We start from the raw sequence: 15,866 nt of genomic DNA, 5'->3' as shown, positions 1-15,866 counted from the left end.
ACGTATTCCGCTTCCTATCTCTTCTCATTTTAATAATTATTTATTTATTTTATTTAAACAGGTATAAACCCATTTATTAAACACGACATTATATATTATTATACAATTACTGGCCACAGAGACATCTATGGACAAATTTTTGCAGCATTTTCTAATCAGAGAAAATCAAAATGTTGAATAAGTCGAATTTTCGCAAAAGGGTTGGGACAGAATTGCCAATTTGGAACCGTTTCAATGAAAAACATACTTGTAAAATATTGAAAACCGTATAAGAAAAGCTCTAATATAAAAAATATTATAAAAGACTAATTATAAAAAATATCAATATTTATGTTGTTTTAATGACATTTTACTCAAGTAGATAAAAGTTGCATAAGTCTGAGAAACAAATTTACATATAAAAGATATTTAAAACCTTACAAGAAAATGTTTACTTTATTATATCTTCATTGCATGCAATTCTGCAATATATAAAGAATAAACTATCAACGAAAATGGCTTTTGACGTTCTTAAATATTCCGTCAAAATTAAGAAAAAAGCTGTAATGTTAGAAATACATGACTTTACATTCACAATTTTTATTTAAATGAATAAAATAATGCATTTTATTAGATGATTGCATAAGTTAATGCCCGATTTTCTTACAAAGTAGTATACGTTCTTTAATGGTAAACGGGTATGAACTTATGCAACCTTCTAATATAATGCATATATTGAGATTATTTTGATTCAATCAGCCTTTATTTTATTCTTTTTATGTATTTGTATTTTTATATAAATTAAAATCCTGTAAAATTAAACTTTAAGTCACTTGATTTTATAAAATTGTATTATTGCTTCATCGACTCCTACTATATGTACATATCTGTCTATTCAAAGACTGTATAAACAACTTTTATAGCTCAAATTAAGTAATGTTTTATAGTCATCAAGAATTTGAACGTGTTGTTTGAAATTTTCATGAAAGCCTACGCTTAGGATGTGGGCTAAAATTGTTCGAAAGATTTGTCCCACACAAATAGAATCGTTAAGTCAAATATCGATGAATTATTACGCAAACATACGTAAATATGTTCTTGCAAAAAAATATTGTACCAGAATCAATTCCGAAGAAACAATTTAGGATCAAAATACATTAGTGTTACTCTCGCAGGCTCAAAAACAAATATTGAATTTCTTCACTTAGCTTAGAAACTTTCTGAAACTTTCACTGGGACTAGACTATCCCATCCAATTCCTCGGGGTATAGCAAAGCTTTTTGCAAACGAATAATACTATACCATACGTTTGCGTACATAATACACATATATGATCTTAAAATCGAATTATTTAAGCACAGAACAATCGTTACGTACGTCAAATATTTACGAAATAGAGCGACCATTCACATCAAATATATGTACGTATATCGCATGGTAATATTCTACTGACATGTACGTTAAAAAAAATCATATTTCACTTCATATACCCATGTCGTTTCAGTGAATACAAATCATAGCAATATCACTCTTCAACAGCGCCTTTCGACGTCTCTGTATGATCTTTCAGAAAGCGAACGGAAAATATTATTTATTATATGATATAAAGTGAACTATGTCAAACAATAAAACGCCAAAAAAATACATTGGAAAACTTTTCAAACACAAAAGAAAAATATACAATCGCATTACTTGTATATTATTTATATATTCAGATATTGATTGTACATTACTGGCAATACACTTAGGTATATACATATACTAATTTGAACTGACTATAAAATTCCCAGAACATGTGACGCATGTACATATACATTTATGTATTTCGAATACATCTGGATAAATATTAGGCAATGTGTGAGTTTACTATAAGTAAAATAAGCAATTTTAAACAAGTTTATATTATATATTTTCAAAACTTTAATATAATATTAAAAATAAATGAGAGTGAAAAATGAAGCTTGTAAAAAGTAACTTAAACCACTATTGAATTAAGTTGTGAAGAGGCGGTAGAAAGTCGCGCTTAGATAGCTCGTTAATAACACTGTTCGACACGAAAAATGGTTCAGAGACGAGATATGACTTTTCTTATAGATCTTATAGATCTATGCCCAGTAAATACGAATCTGGTAATAAAAAATGTTGATTGGCTCGAGATTCGGAGATATATGTGATTTTTTAAATCGAGCGATTTTTCTATATCTTGGTTTTGTTGGGGTGATGTCTCAAAATTTGTCAATTTCCTGTTCAAAATGAATATTGGAATCTATTGTCAGGTATTTTATCTTTCATTTTTGGTACTTTTTAACTTTCAAATCTCTCTAAGTAGTCGTCCAGTTCAAATCAAAAGTCAAAAGTACGTATTTTCACTTGAGATTTTTTCCCACTGTTAATAATATTTTATATTGAATATTTTCTATTGAAACATGTTTATTGGAATAGTGTTCTGGCCACACTATTTTTTGTTTTCGTTTAAAAGGGTTAATTGGAAGTGTGTTGAATTTTAAATCGGTAAAATTTCGAGCTAAAAGCTCGTACTAGTATTTACACGAATCTGATTTGAATAAATAGGGATAATATATTCGCTATATATAATTAAAATCCTCTAGCATCATGCTAGAAACAACAGATTACTAACTCCCGTATGCCAGTAAAATATCAAAGTAACCTGAAGAGTGGAAGTGGTTCAAAATCAGATTACAAATTTGACGGGCAGGATTGTTACTGAATTAACACAGAGAATCTTATAAAAAGCTTTTAAATTATTCTTATTTTGTATATCGGATCTTTAATCTCATTTCTCACATTTGGAAAACTCATTTATTATATTGAAATCGCTTAAAACATCAAAACATGAAATTTTTAAATTTATTTTTGAACCTTCATTCATATTCTACTGAAGTGGATAGTAAAAAAATAATAAAATAAAATAAAGATAACATGTATATTGAAAGACATTGTGCCTTATTTGCCATTACTGGTAATCAAGTCTGTTAAAGTTTTGTATATAGTCTTAAAGTTAAAAAAAACCTAATTATAATATTATATTATTGAATAATATAGATTAGATGCGAATTACAAAGATTAGATAATTAGTTGCCTCAGTTTGTTCACTTCTCGCGCAGCACGTACCGATTTGATGGTTTCATCACCTTTCGCTAGGGCCATTAAGCCGCTGAGAGAGATTGCTATTTACTTGGATTTGTTTTATCTAAAAAATATATATATATATACTTACACTAACACCTTAAACATAAATTATTTAATCTATTAGTGTATTTAGAACGTATACGAGAAAGTAAAAAATCATGTACATAATATTAAGTTTATATAAGTATAATTGAGTTGAAAAGGGGTGGTAGAATGCTACGTACGAATCACTTCTATCTGACAAGATTTCGATGTAAATTTTAATAAGTTTGTTACCGATTAAACTCTAGTTTCATGTCGTAGACATTATCTTACTTCAATGTTAGCTAACCTCCGTATGTCTGTAAAATATCAAAGCGATCTAAAGAGTAGAAGTAGTTCAAAATCAGATCACAATTTTTCGACGGGCAGGAATTTCTTGGATCTAACAGAATGAAGCTAATAAAAAGCCTGAATAAAAAATGAGGACCACTTTAATACGCTTAAATATTCATAATTTATTTGATTAATCGTAACAAAACTATATAGAATCACTCGCAATGGCCTAAAATCTTGACAGCTAAGTAAACACATATAAATTATGCACAAAATCGAAAACGAGCATATTTATTCAACGAAGATACACACATATTGTTAACAACTTCGACGAAGAAACTCGTTAATATTATACACTCGCGAACGAATCGAACCTAAAATACGCACATAGGTACATATGTATAATACATATTTATCTCGAGATAATATTCGAATATTATTCATAGGAAATGTAGCAATATACAAGACCATACATTACGCAGATGGACACGTAAACAAATGCAAATGCATCCAGAACATCAAAACACGAACAGAGACCACGCATCACGTACTCCGATTTCACTTTCAGTCGTCAAAATTAAATGGAGCAAGAGAATGTCCTTTTGGAAGCATATCGTGAAACGGCGACTCGCATACAACGAGCTCGTAATGCGAATTAAAATTCAAAAAAGTACACAAACGACTCTATAGATCACACAGTCTCATCCGGTGCAATTTCACATTTTGTCTTTTCAAATGGATATTACTTATGTATATGTATGTATGTGCATAGTGTCTGAAAGTTGTCGTTAAAAGCTAACGTCTTCATAAGAGGTCTGTTATCGATTCTCAAATATTGCTTTTCGTTTATTAATCAATATAATATTTATTGATTGGACCGTCTAGACTGCATGCGAGTCGATTATTGAAGGGGCAGTTTTACGAGCGACGAAATTTTACGACCAATTGTCTTACTACTGAAAGCTTTCCGTTTGTTGTATCTAACAAAATGCACTTTATATGATCTGAACTGCATTAACATTTGATTTTGGTCTATTTTTGATTTATACTATCAATTGAATTCTGCCACTTTAAATTCAAACTATGCTTTGAAAGAAATCAGCACATACATATGTGTTATATAAATATGGTTTTTATATGAAAAATTATCAGTGGTCAAATTATTTTTATTGTAAATAATAATATCAAACACTGTTTAATATGATAAAAATTTCATATTATTTTTTTACTGTGTGATATAAATCATATAGCTAAGAAAAGTAGAGTGGTGAATTATGGCCCACTCTTCCGAGTACTTTCATTAAGATCTTTAAAGCGACTCAAATCTATTAAAATTCTTAAATATTAATTATTTCAATATATTAATTATACCAAATAGTGTTTTAAAATTTATTTTTGATGCTTTTTTCTTAATTCATATTGTAGTATGGGGTCCACAATATTTGAATGAGATAAGAGCCAACTATATTAATCATTTATATGTACTTACATATCGATGGTTAGTGCACAGATATTGTATGTTCATTTATGAATTTATATCGAATTTTAGGTTTGTAAATACTGGAATAATTCGGGTTTTTCCTTTTTATGTAATTTATGTATATCACATAAATTACCTTGATTTTCGTCTATTCTTGATTTATTCTATCAATTGAATTCTATTACTTCAAATTCGAATTATGTATTGAAAAAAATCTGCACAAACATATAAATGTGTTATATAAATATTATTTTTATATGAAAAATTCTTAGTAATCAAATTATTTTTATTTTAGGTAATAATATCAAAAACTCTTTAATGTGATAAAAAATTAATATTATTTTTTTAGTGTTTGATATAAATTATATAGCTTATAAAAGTAGAGTGATTAATTATGGCCCACTCTTCTTCACAGATCTTTAAAGCGACTCAAATTTATTAAAATTCTTAAATATTAATTATTTATATATATAAATTACACCAAATAGTGTTTTAAATTTTAAATGTTGATGCTTTTTTCTTAATTCACATTATACATATAGTATGGGATCCACAAATATTTCAATGAGATGAGAACTATTTGAAGCATTTATTCTTACGATGGCTTGGTGGACAGATATTGTATGTCCATCTTAAAATTTTTATCTAATTTTAAGTTTGTAAATGCTTGGAATAATTCAGGTTTTTCCTTTCAAGTTAATTTTTGTAAGCCACATAAATTACCTTGATTTTGGTCTATTTTTGATCTATTCTATCAATTGACCAATATTACTTTAAATTCGAATTAAACATTGAAATAAATCAGCAAAATTATTATTAAAATTATTCTCAAGACATTTATACAAATTTACATAGTTATACAAATTAAAGCTTATTAAAACTTTTCATAGTCCAATGTTTAAGTATAAGCTCTTTAATCTTTGGGACCAGAATTGATCATTCAATTCCTTCGCAGCATTTCAAGCGTTTAATAATATTTTAATCGCATCCTTATTTGAATAGTGAAATTCAATTCGGCGCCCATTTTTTTCCAATTTCTCTTAAAAACTTATCGAATGAAATGAAAAAAAAAGTCGGTCAATCTAATACAGATCCACGACACGCACACAATGGCTTCAATCAATTCCATGGTACATAAATTCGAGAGCATGTCAATTTTCACACACACACAACTTTTCTCTTATTATCCTTTACTCCTCGCGGCAAGAAGTGAAGGGGAAGGAGCATAGAAACTAGCATAGTAAACAGAAAACGGAATTTGGGTCAAATCTCTGGTGCGTCTCTGTGTGACGCGTGTCCTGTCCGAGTAGTATCCCTTATTCTTCGCCATGGGGTTGAGAGGGTGATTAATCCACGAGAAAATGCCAGAGCGTATTGACGTGATGGTGAGCAGAACAATTTATGGTTCGTATGGTAACCCTATAGGGACCGGAAGCGGATGCTGACATACCTCTCGATCGCTGACCTGATTGACTGCGGAAGGGCTAAAATCCGAAATTGCATACTGCATGGTACCTCCTCCGACCCTCCGACCCTTATTGCCACAGGAAATTGAAATTGAACGAATAGGGCGGTTTGGATATGGGAAGAAAATTTTATCGCACACTAGAAGGGATGTGTACCAAGTTGTGGTGACCGACTTTTCGAAACAACACTGACTTGAAACTTTTGAACTTTGCCCTACATACTAGTTACTTTGAAGTATCACAGGACTGTCTTCAACTATTTAATATTATTTTAATAAAATTTACATAGTCAATTTTAAATATACATGCATATAAAATCCTGTTAAAGATTTTAAGACCTGGAAAACTGACGATGATCTCTTGAAGGATAATCAAGTATAAATCTTTTGAAACTTAACTTTGTCTATGATTTATATAAATGCATATGTATACATATATATATATGCGTATACATTTACATATAGGAGTACGTATGTATACATATATGTATATATTAGCCAGCAGCATAGCTCGGTCGTTAAGCTTCTGCCTAACACCGAGAGGCGATCTTTAATTAATTCATTAATACCAAAAAAAAGATTCTTTTGAAGGGTTCCTTTGTATTAATGAAATCAATTATATAATTTAAAATTTATTAATAACCAGCAGCGTGGCTCGGTAATAGCGTTGACATTAAGCACCGAAAGTTTGTTGAGTTCGATCCCATGATTGGAAAGAATTTTTTCGAGTATATCTGTAGTGCTGCTGGTCAGACCTGGATATTTGTATCTCCAGGTCGATCAATATCTAGAAATTTAACTAAAACATTGTGTGTATATACACACAAATATTGATATTTGAAGAATATTTGAATATAAAATTAGATTAATAAATAAAAAATAAATTAATTTAAAAATAAATTGACAATTTATTTTTAAATTAATTAATTTAATTTTATATTCAAATATTCTTCAAATATCAATATTTGTATGTATATGCACACAATGTTTTAGTTAAATTTCTAGATATGTCACCACTATCTACTATGTCATACTAGATATGTCACCACTATCTACTATGTCACCACTATTTAAGTATGATTAATGTAAAATAAAAATGTATGTACCAATCATAGATGTCTCGTTAATTTGCGAGTTTTCAGTGGCTCGTAATTCAGCGACTTGTATATATAATAAAAATGCTGTATTGTTTGTAATTGGCCAGGAAGGCGCATTGGGGTTTACATGTAAGGCCTTCCTGGTATAAATGTTAATAAAAATAAAATATAAAGCAGGCTATAGATATATAGAAAACAAATAAATCTACTGTGGATCCGAATTAGTGGCCAGTAAATTGTAAATATAATAAAAATGCTGTATTGTTTTTAATTGGCCAGGAAGGCGCATTGGGGTTTACATGTAAGGCCTTCCTGGTATAAATGCAAATAAAAATAAAAATATAAAGCAGGCTATAGATATATAGAAAACAAATAAATCTACTGTGGATCCGAATTAGTGGCCAGTAAATTGTAAATGTTTTATATTAAGAATATATTTATGAAGACAATACTAATAATTGACTATGTAATATGTAAACCCACGGCCTGGACTAGTGGTTAGCTTATTATGCTTTCGAGCAAAGTGTTCACGGGTTTGAATCCCACTAGAATCTCAGGTTTTTTATATACATATACACTTTTTATATATTGTCTTAATTGTATATACAAAACATAGAAGAGCCTTGTTTTTAAAAAACTTTTTTTTACTACAGTTTTTTTTATTACATTTTATAACCAGCGGCATGGACTAGTGGTTAGCATATTATACTTTCGAGCATAGCAGTCACGGGTTCAAATCCCACTAGAGCCACTAGGCTGCTTGGTTTGTGACTCCAGGTCAATCGTTTCTTATCAGAGTTTGCAAATTGTTCTGATTTTCATTGAAACGGTTACTGTAAAATTGGCATCGACGCTCCCATCTCCCTTGCTAATCTCAAGTTATTCAGCGTCTTGAGGTTCGCCAATTTGATTATAAAAAAATCTCCATATATGTCACTGTGGATGTTTGTATGAAGTTTTCTGATTTTCATTTTAATGCTTCCTGTAAAATTAGCATCTCCTTTTCTATTTCTCTTACTAATCTCAAGCTATTCAGCGTCTTAAGGTTTGCCAATTTGATTATAAAATGCACTGTTCAAATGTTCTATGAAATAAAAATAAATAAAGTGAACTAAAATTCGATCGAATTTTCATATATTTTAAACTGAAGCTTATTGCATGTTTAATGAAATGTATTTTGGTATGAATTATCATAAGATATCCATGAATAAATTGAATTTCTGATGTATAAAGTTAGGTTAAACTAAAATAGTCCACAAATACTAGGCTGTATAAGTATTTAAGATCAGTAATAATGGTAAATTTATACTGAAATTGAGCCAAATGTGTATGAACCATTTCCAAACCTTTGAAAGTGTGTCGTAAAAATTATAAATTTTGAGCTTTGACGTTTTTATCGCAAATGAAAATTGCATGTTTGCATTCATAATATATTCGAATCGAAAGAAATTCAAATTTGAAGCACTCAAAAGAATTGAAAATTTGGAACGTTTGGTTACCTTAACCGAAGCGTACAAAAATCTCATATTTGTTTTCGGACTTTCAGAGATATGTACGTTATTCTTTTATGGGATATCGAATTTATACGGAGATGCCTTAACTCCCTCTGACTTGGATTTTCTCAATAAAAATATTCGAAATTCGCATACGTCTGAGGCTGAAAGCCGATGTATCGAATTACAGTCGGTAATTGCTCTCGACTTTTCTCTGTAAAAAATAAACTAACATACGTACAAAAATCAACAGATTGGACTCACTCGTACCTTCCGACCGGTTTTAACATGTCTACACGAAAACCGGATGAGGGATAACATCGTTCTAAATGCTTTAAGAAAACGATCTTTCGAAGAAGAAAAACGTCGTAAACGTTTGAAACGCTTTTAAAGGATATTATTTTTTCCTTTCCTTGTAATTTAAACTTCAAACTGAAAATTAATATTGACATAGCCGTATGTGTATAAAAAATGTGCTCTGATTTAATTTAATTCATTTAAATATTCTTCCAACAAATTTAATTTTAATTTTGGGTTGCTTTTTCACATTAGTAGAGTGGTTTTAATTCAATCCCATTTCTTTTAGATATATTATGTTTACTTATGAACCATTATAATTGAAAGTCCACTTTTCTTCATTTCGGGAAATATCCACAAAACATTAAATTATTATTTTCTTACAATTTCGCCATAGTGACATTACAGATTAGCTCCAGGGCGTCACTATGGCTAATTTATTACAAGACATTGAAAACTCACAATTAACGAGACATCTAAAAACATAATTATATTAACATGTAAATCGAAACAATACCTGACATCTATGGTCAGATATTACAAACATCGTATAAATACGATTAATAACATTTTTTATGTAACAATATGAATTTTTACATTCGATAAACAACCACAGAGACATCTATGTTGAGAAATCTGGCGAAACTTGAGATATAACAATAATTCAAGGTTTGCAACAGAAAATTGGGAAGGAAAAGCCAATTTTACAGGAACCGTTTTAATGAAAATCAGAAAAATTGACAAATTCTGAAAGAAACGATCGACCTCGATAAACCAACGTCTGGCAAACAACAAGACTCTTAGTGGGAATCGAACCCGTGACATCAAGCTCGAGAGAATTCAATACACACCACTAGACCACGCTGCTGGTTGCATATAACTATAAGTTGCATATAACATATACATAACTTTATTTTAATTCGTGTATTTTTAAAAGTATTTTCAAAAGTTTAAATTTAAACTGATGAAATATTAATATTATTTTAATTTTATATATAAAAACGGACGCGATGCATGTTTTTGGGTATGTGATTTTGGGTAAAAAAATAATAATTTTAGAATACCGAGAGTATACCTACATATTTTATTTATTTAAAAAAAAATCAATACCACAGAGACTTGACAGGTTGCCCCAAAGCGTCAATGTGATTATAATACAAATAATAAAAATCATAAAAATTATAAAAAATATGTAGGTACCTTGTACATAGGGATGTGGCGTGACGACCAATGGCGTCGAGAAGACGTGGGAAAGCGGAGAAGAGGGGTAGCGGGGAAGTGGAGGAGTGTAGAGCGTCTGACATGTACTCCTGATATTGAACACCTGACTTGGAACGGGTGACATCAGCGTCAGATGCGCTACGCGGGAGCGTACACACATTTACACATCTACGAAGACACATTTAATCATCATTTCCTTATACATCATACAATTCCTTACTGAAGGAAGCCACCCGTTGAAATCAACGGGCGCAACACTAGTTTAAAAATAAAAAACTTCAAACTCCGATAAAAAGCCATCATTCAAGACGCGTCAAAGAATTTCAAAATGAGCGATTCGATGACTACGAGCGTGTCTAAAATTTATTACACTTAGAGTCCGATGAAAAATGGCTATTTTACAATGCGAATTGATTGACATCTCGTTAAATTCACTTCAAAAATAAAAAGAAAACGCTCCCTCTCCCTCCCACCCATCCCATCAACAGTGAAAATTAATTTTAGAAACCGCACCAACATACATATATAACTCATTTTATTACACTCTTGAATCGAAAGCATCGACATTTCATACGGAACACGTTGAAAAACTTATTGAAACGTCGTATTAACAATGTCGTGATACTTCATCACCACCCACTATCACTAATAAAACATTATATATGCCCGATATTAGACGATTCTCAAACTGCGAACTGTGATCTCGAATATATATTCAACAAAATACGGGTCAACGAACGTCTATCGCCATACATTTGCCCGAATCTGCGACAAACACAGGAAAAAATCGAATAAATCAAACGATCAAATAAATAGCAACGTTTAAGCGGTCGCTATACATTACATAATATGGATATGTAAAGGGGAAAAATATTGTCTCTTGGAAAATGCGATACTATGGCCGTGGCTGAAAGTTTTCCAGAACTTGTTAATATTAACTATCGAAACAAGACCATTAATCTTCGGTCTTCGTTTGATGAAAGGAAAAACTGTCAAGTCGAGTGGAACCACTGTTCAAGACGTATCCGCTGAAAAATATACCGCTGGAAAAGTGAATATTTACAATTCCATCTCGACAAAAACGGAAAAGTCTCGTCGGAAACTTTTCCATTTCACTTACATTCATTTTTTTATGATTCTGTATACTATACAGCTTAATATTTTCATTCCAATTTTTCTTTCGTCGTATATTACGTACGAGTATAATACCCGAAAGGAAAAGTAAATCTGATTTTAAAAATCGTGTCATCATCAATAAAATACTTACGTAATTTAAAAACCATTAAAAGACATCTCATTAGGCATAATATCCTTGTTGTAACATTTTTTATATATTTTTCAAAGCAGTTCAGCAGCGTGTCTCGGTGGTTGCGTTGAGAGGTCTTCAGATTTGATCCCGTGAGCTGACCTTGATTGAAAATAATTTATTCTGAGTATAATCTTAAATGCTGCCGGTCAGACTTGAATATTTATGACTCCAAGTCGATCACTTCCTCGATCATAGTTTGCCAATTTATCTAATTTCATTGTTGAAGCGCTTCCTTCATCAAATTGCAAAAAACCATCCTACCCACTGTGTCACCACTATTTGAATATGATTTCGAAAATTCCTCACTTATTCTTATATACATACATATATAGTATTTTTATTATGCTTATATGTCTGGTCACAGTGATGCATTAGAGTATTCTGTAATATGGGTGTGGCAAAATATGTAAATAAATAAATAAAAGTACAATTTAACGCTCCTCTACAATTTCTAAGCATTTATTCTAAAACATTTTATATTCATTCTTAGAAACAAAATCAAGCCTATATAAACACTTGAAACATTTGCTACTGCGTTTTTTGTCAAAAAAATTTGAACACTCGACACGTTTTATGCGGGTGCGTTTTTATGGTGCAAGAACCAATCTCCTGCTCGCTACAATTCACAACTATATCTTTCCAGAAGGTTGTGCAAATGTTTCAAAACTTTAATAAAATACTACTAATTGGTTCTAGGACACTTCTATTATGTTACTATTACGATATCTGCGAATTATGACAAGAATCCGTGCGCTTAAATCACTATGTGTCTTTCTCGGAGCTTGTGATGGAAAACCCGGCTCCAGAACTCTATTTCAACCAATTCGGGCCAGAACTAATGTGCTTGATGACTCACCCCTTTCAAGAGTCGTTCGATTACTTAACCTGCTTTCTGGGAGCCTTGATGTTTTTACTGCATCATACAGTTCTATCAGGCAGCATATTTTAAATGGCTTCAAGCTACATATTTACACATGTTGTTTTCATTTTGTAATATTATTATTTAGCATCATGTGTATGTATGTATGTTGGTTTTATCTTTATTTATATATGTATGATATTTTTTTATTTTTACACGGGGGGGTTAATGACCAGGGGGTTTTTGACCGGGGGTATATTTCCGGGGGGTATATGTCCGGGGGGTATATGTCCAGGGGGTACATGTCCGGATACCCTACTTATTGACTATATGTCCATATATATGTATAATCAATTTGAAATTGAAACTCTTTGAAATTTAAAAAAAAACTACCCCGACTTCGCATTGAACTTTACTACAATACAACAGTCTCTACGATAGTTTCCAGAACTACTTTGTGAACTAGAAAAATGTATCATGTCTAACGCGGAGTCTTTTTGATGATGACTGAATTAGGAAAGTGTTTTATTAAACGCACAATTTATAAAATTTAAATTTCGCTGACTTTTGAGTTCCCTTTCGAATGTTTGAGGATTGAAGAATCAAGGTGAGTTTGTCGATCCTGTGTATAATAGCTTCGCGTGTGAAACTTGTTTCGGGATTTTAATGTAAAAGTAAATAATTTGCAGTGAAATTAAAGGCAACATAAATTAGAGTATTCATTACGTAATTATAATAAATTTGAGTTTTAAGTTTGGACTTGAAAAGCAACGCAAAAGTTTGCTTGTTGTGTGCGTCTTTTGTCGGCAATCTTATAATGTAATCTTTTCAGCGAGATGGTTACATTCGTTTCAATTAGAATGCTTAATTAAAAATTGTAATGATACCGTTTTAACCGTTTTCTATAATAAAAATATAATATTAATTTTTAAATACTAAGAATTTACTAATTAAATCGAATAATATATAAAGTTCAACACTATTAAACATAGACTTATACATTTAAAATTTGTTATAAAAAATTACATTTAGCTTTTCTACTTTTTCTACAACTAATATTATACATATTTATCATGTCGTAGCTTGGACGGGTAGAGGGGTTTCCGCAAAAGACGAAGTAGTAGTTGTAGAGGTAGTTTATTGCTCTTGATCCGTCGGCCTGCCAGCTCCAAATGAAGCATCGACCTTTTTATTTATACCCAGCGGGTTCTCTCAACAAAGAGAGGTCATTGGTCGATGGGTCACGAGACCTTATTGGCTGTTGTATACATCTTGTTCATACGTAGAGGCCTTTTTAGCGCGAACACGAGATCAGGTGATCAGCGATAGTAAACCATTTAAGTACAATAGTACAATATTTTAATTAAAAATAAGATTAAGAGGGCTGTACACCCGAAACCTTAATTTTGTTACCGTTCCTTTCTTCGATATATATATTGAGTGTATGTATATATTGAGTGAATGCGACAATATATATCAATATATATATTGAGTGAATGCGACAGTTGCGCTTCGACCAGATAAAACGTGTTTTAAATTGACAAAATCGAGGTTTCGTATTCTACTATTTTCTCCTCCAAAACTGGACCAATTTTTAAAAAAATTTCATCATCGGTATGAGAAAAATATTTTCTGTGCATCTATCGGCGTATTTTTTTAAAAATAGACCGTTAAATAACCACGCTAGACTCTTTTCGTGGGTGTAAAAAATAGGCGATTTTATAGATGTTTGGCGGCTCCTAGCTCCTATAAAAAATAATAAATCAAAAAAATAAAACGATAGATGCACCCTAATGGTGGATATCCATAGCATATTAAAAAATAATTTCTCTAGTACCATAATTGAGGTAGGGAGAAGTATAGTACGTTTGTATGGACAAGGCGCTGCTGTCCAGCCCTCTTAATGTAAAAAAAGTCATACCAAAAAATCCAAATCAAATCAAATCAATACCCAAATTATGGCATCAAATACTTAATAAAATCTATATACATAGGTATAAATATTGCATACTATACAAATCTACAGTTGTCAATTTAGAACCACCTTATTCGGTATTCAATGTCATGGTGCTTAACTTTGTTCAGCCTGATTTTTGAGCCAGGCAATTTGACGCCAGTTATATATAAAATACACAAAGAGTAAAAATATAATCATATATTGGGATTATAAAAAAGCTCATAGCAATCATAAAGCTGAATTAAGAACTATTAAACTATTAAAGCTTTTTAACTTTTTTCATACAATAATTATCATAAACAAGTTTCGTTTCAAAATATGATGATTTTTTTTTTAATGTAAATCTACATTTTCAATTTAAAGGCACCGAATTTAGTATACTATGACACTGTGCTCTTACTAAGACTAGACTACAATTACATATGTACATTGTTTGACATGAAAAATGGTTCACAGACGAGATATGACTTTTCTTATAGATCTATGCCCAGTAAACACGAATCTGGTAATAAAAAATGTTGATTGCGATAAAAGGGTTAATTGGAAGTGTGCTAAATTTTAAATCGGTAAAATTGCGAGCTTAAAGCTCGTACTAGTATTTATTCGTATTTACACGAGTCTGAATTGAATTAATAGGGATAATATATTAAATTGTCTTTTTATGAGAGTTAAATAAAATTCCACTTAGAAAAATCATATTTCAACTATTCTTGTGGATTAATAACAAAAATTCTATTGATAACTGGCTTACCTCGATAAAATACACGAATTTTTGTTATTAACAGTGTTATTTTTACATTTTTTTTTCAACTGCCTTCCACCTGAGAAATGCCTGGCAATTTGACTAGTTATATATTAGGTTTACATATATTTTGAAACGAAACTTGTTTATGATAATTACTAGCTTTATTACCCGGCTTCGCTCGGTATTTGTAATATAAACCGCTTAAACATGATTTTTTGAATAGTTTTATTTTATATAAATTTATTTGAATACTCATTTGTTTTTTTATTAAATTTGGTTTAAGGATTGTAAATAGGTTTTTGAGCTCTTTTTCCTATTATGCTGTAGATTAACATTAGAATAATATAATACTATGATTACTAACCAAATTAAATTAAATTGTAAAATAGAAAATGATCAGTAGATCAGTAGCTATTAAAATAGATATAAGATGTATTGTGAACAAAATTTTGTAATAATAAAAAGCATTTAAAAATCAAAATCAAATTAAATTTGGCTG

The 15,866-nt window shown here is 30.6% G+C and overlaps 1 protein-coding gene across 1 annotated transcript in view; it reads left to right on the top strand.

Moving 5' to 3' along the window:
* The window catches only part of LOC143915313 (thyrotropin-releasing hormone receptor-like), a 205,703-nt gene that overhangs the window by 176,659 nt on the left and 13,178 nt on the right, over positions 1 to 15,866 (top strand). The gene's annotated exons all lie outside the window — the stretch shown is intronic.

The sequence above is a fragment of the Arctopsyche grandis genome, chromosome 8, assembly GCF_051622035.1.
Source record: "Arctopsyche grandis isolate Sample6627 chromosome 8, ASM5162203v2, whole genome shotgun sequence".
NCBI lineage: Eukaryota > Metazoa > Arthropoda > Insecta > Trichoptera > Hydropsychidae > Arctopsyche > Arctopsyche grandis.
Note: the sequence above shows the minus strand (reverse complement) of the source record. Positions and strands in the feature narration are given on the sequence as shown.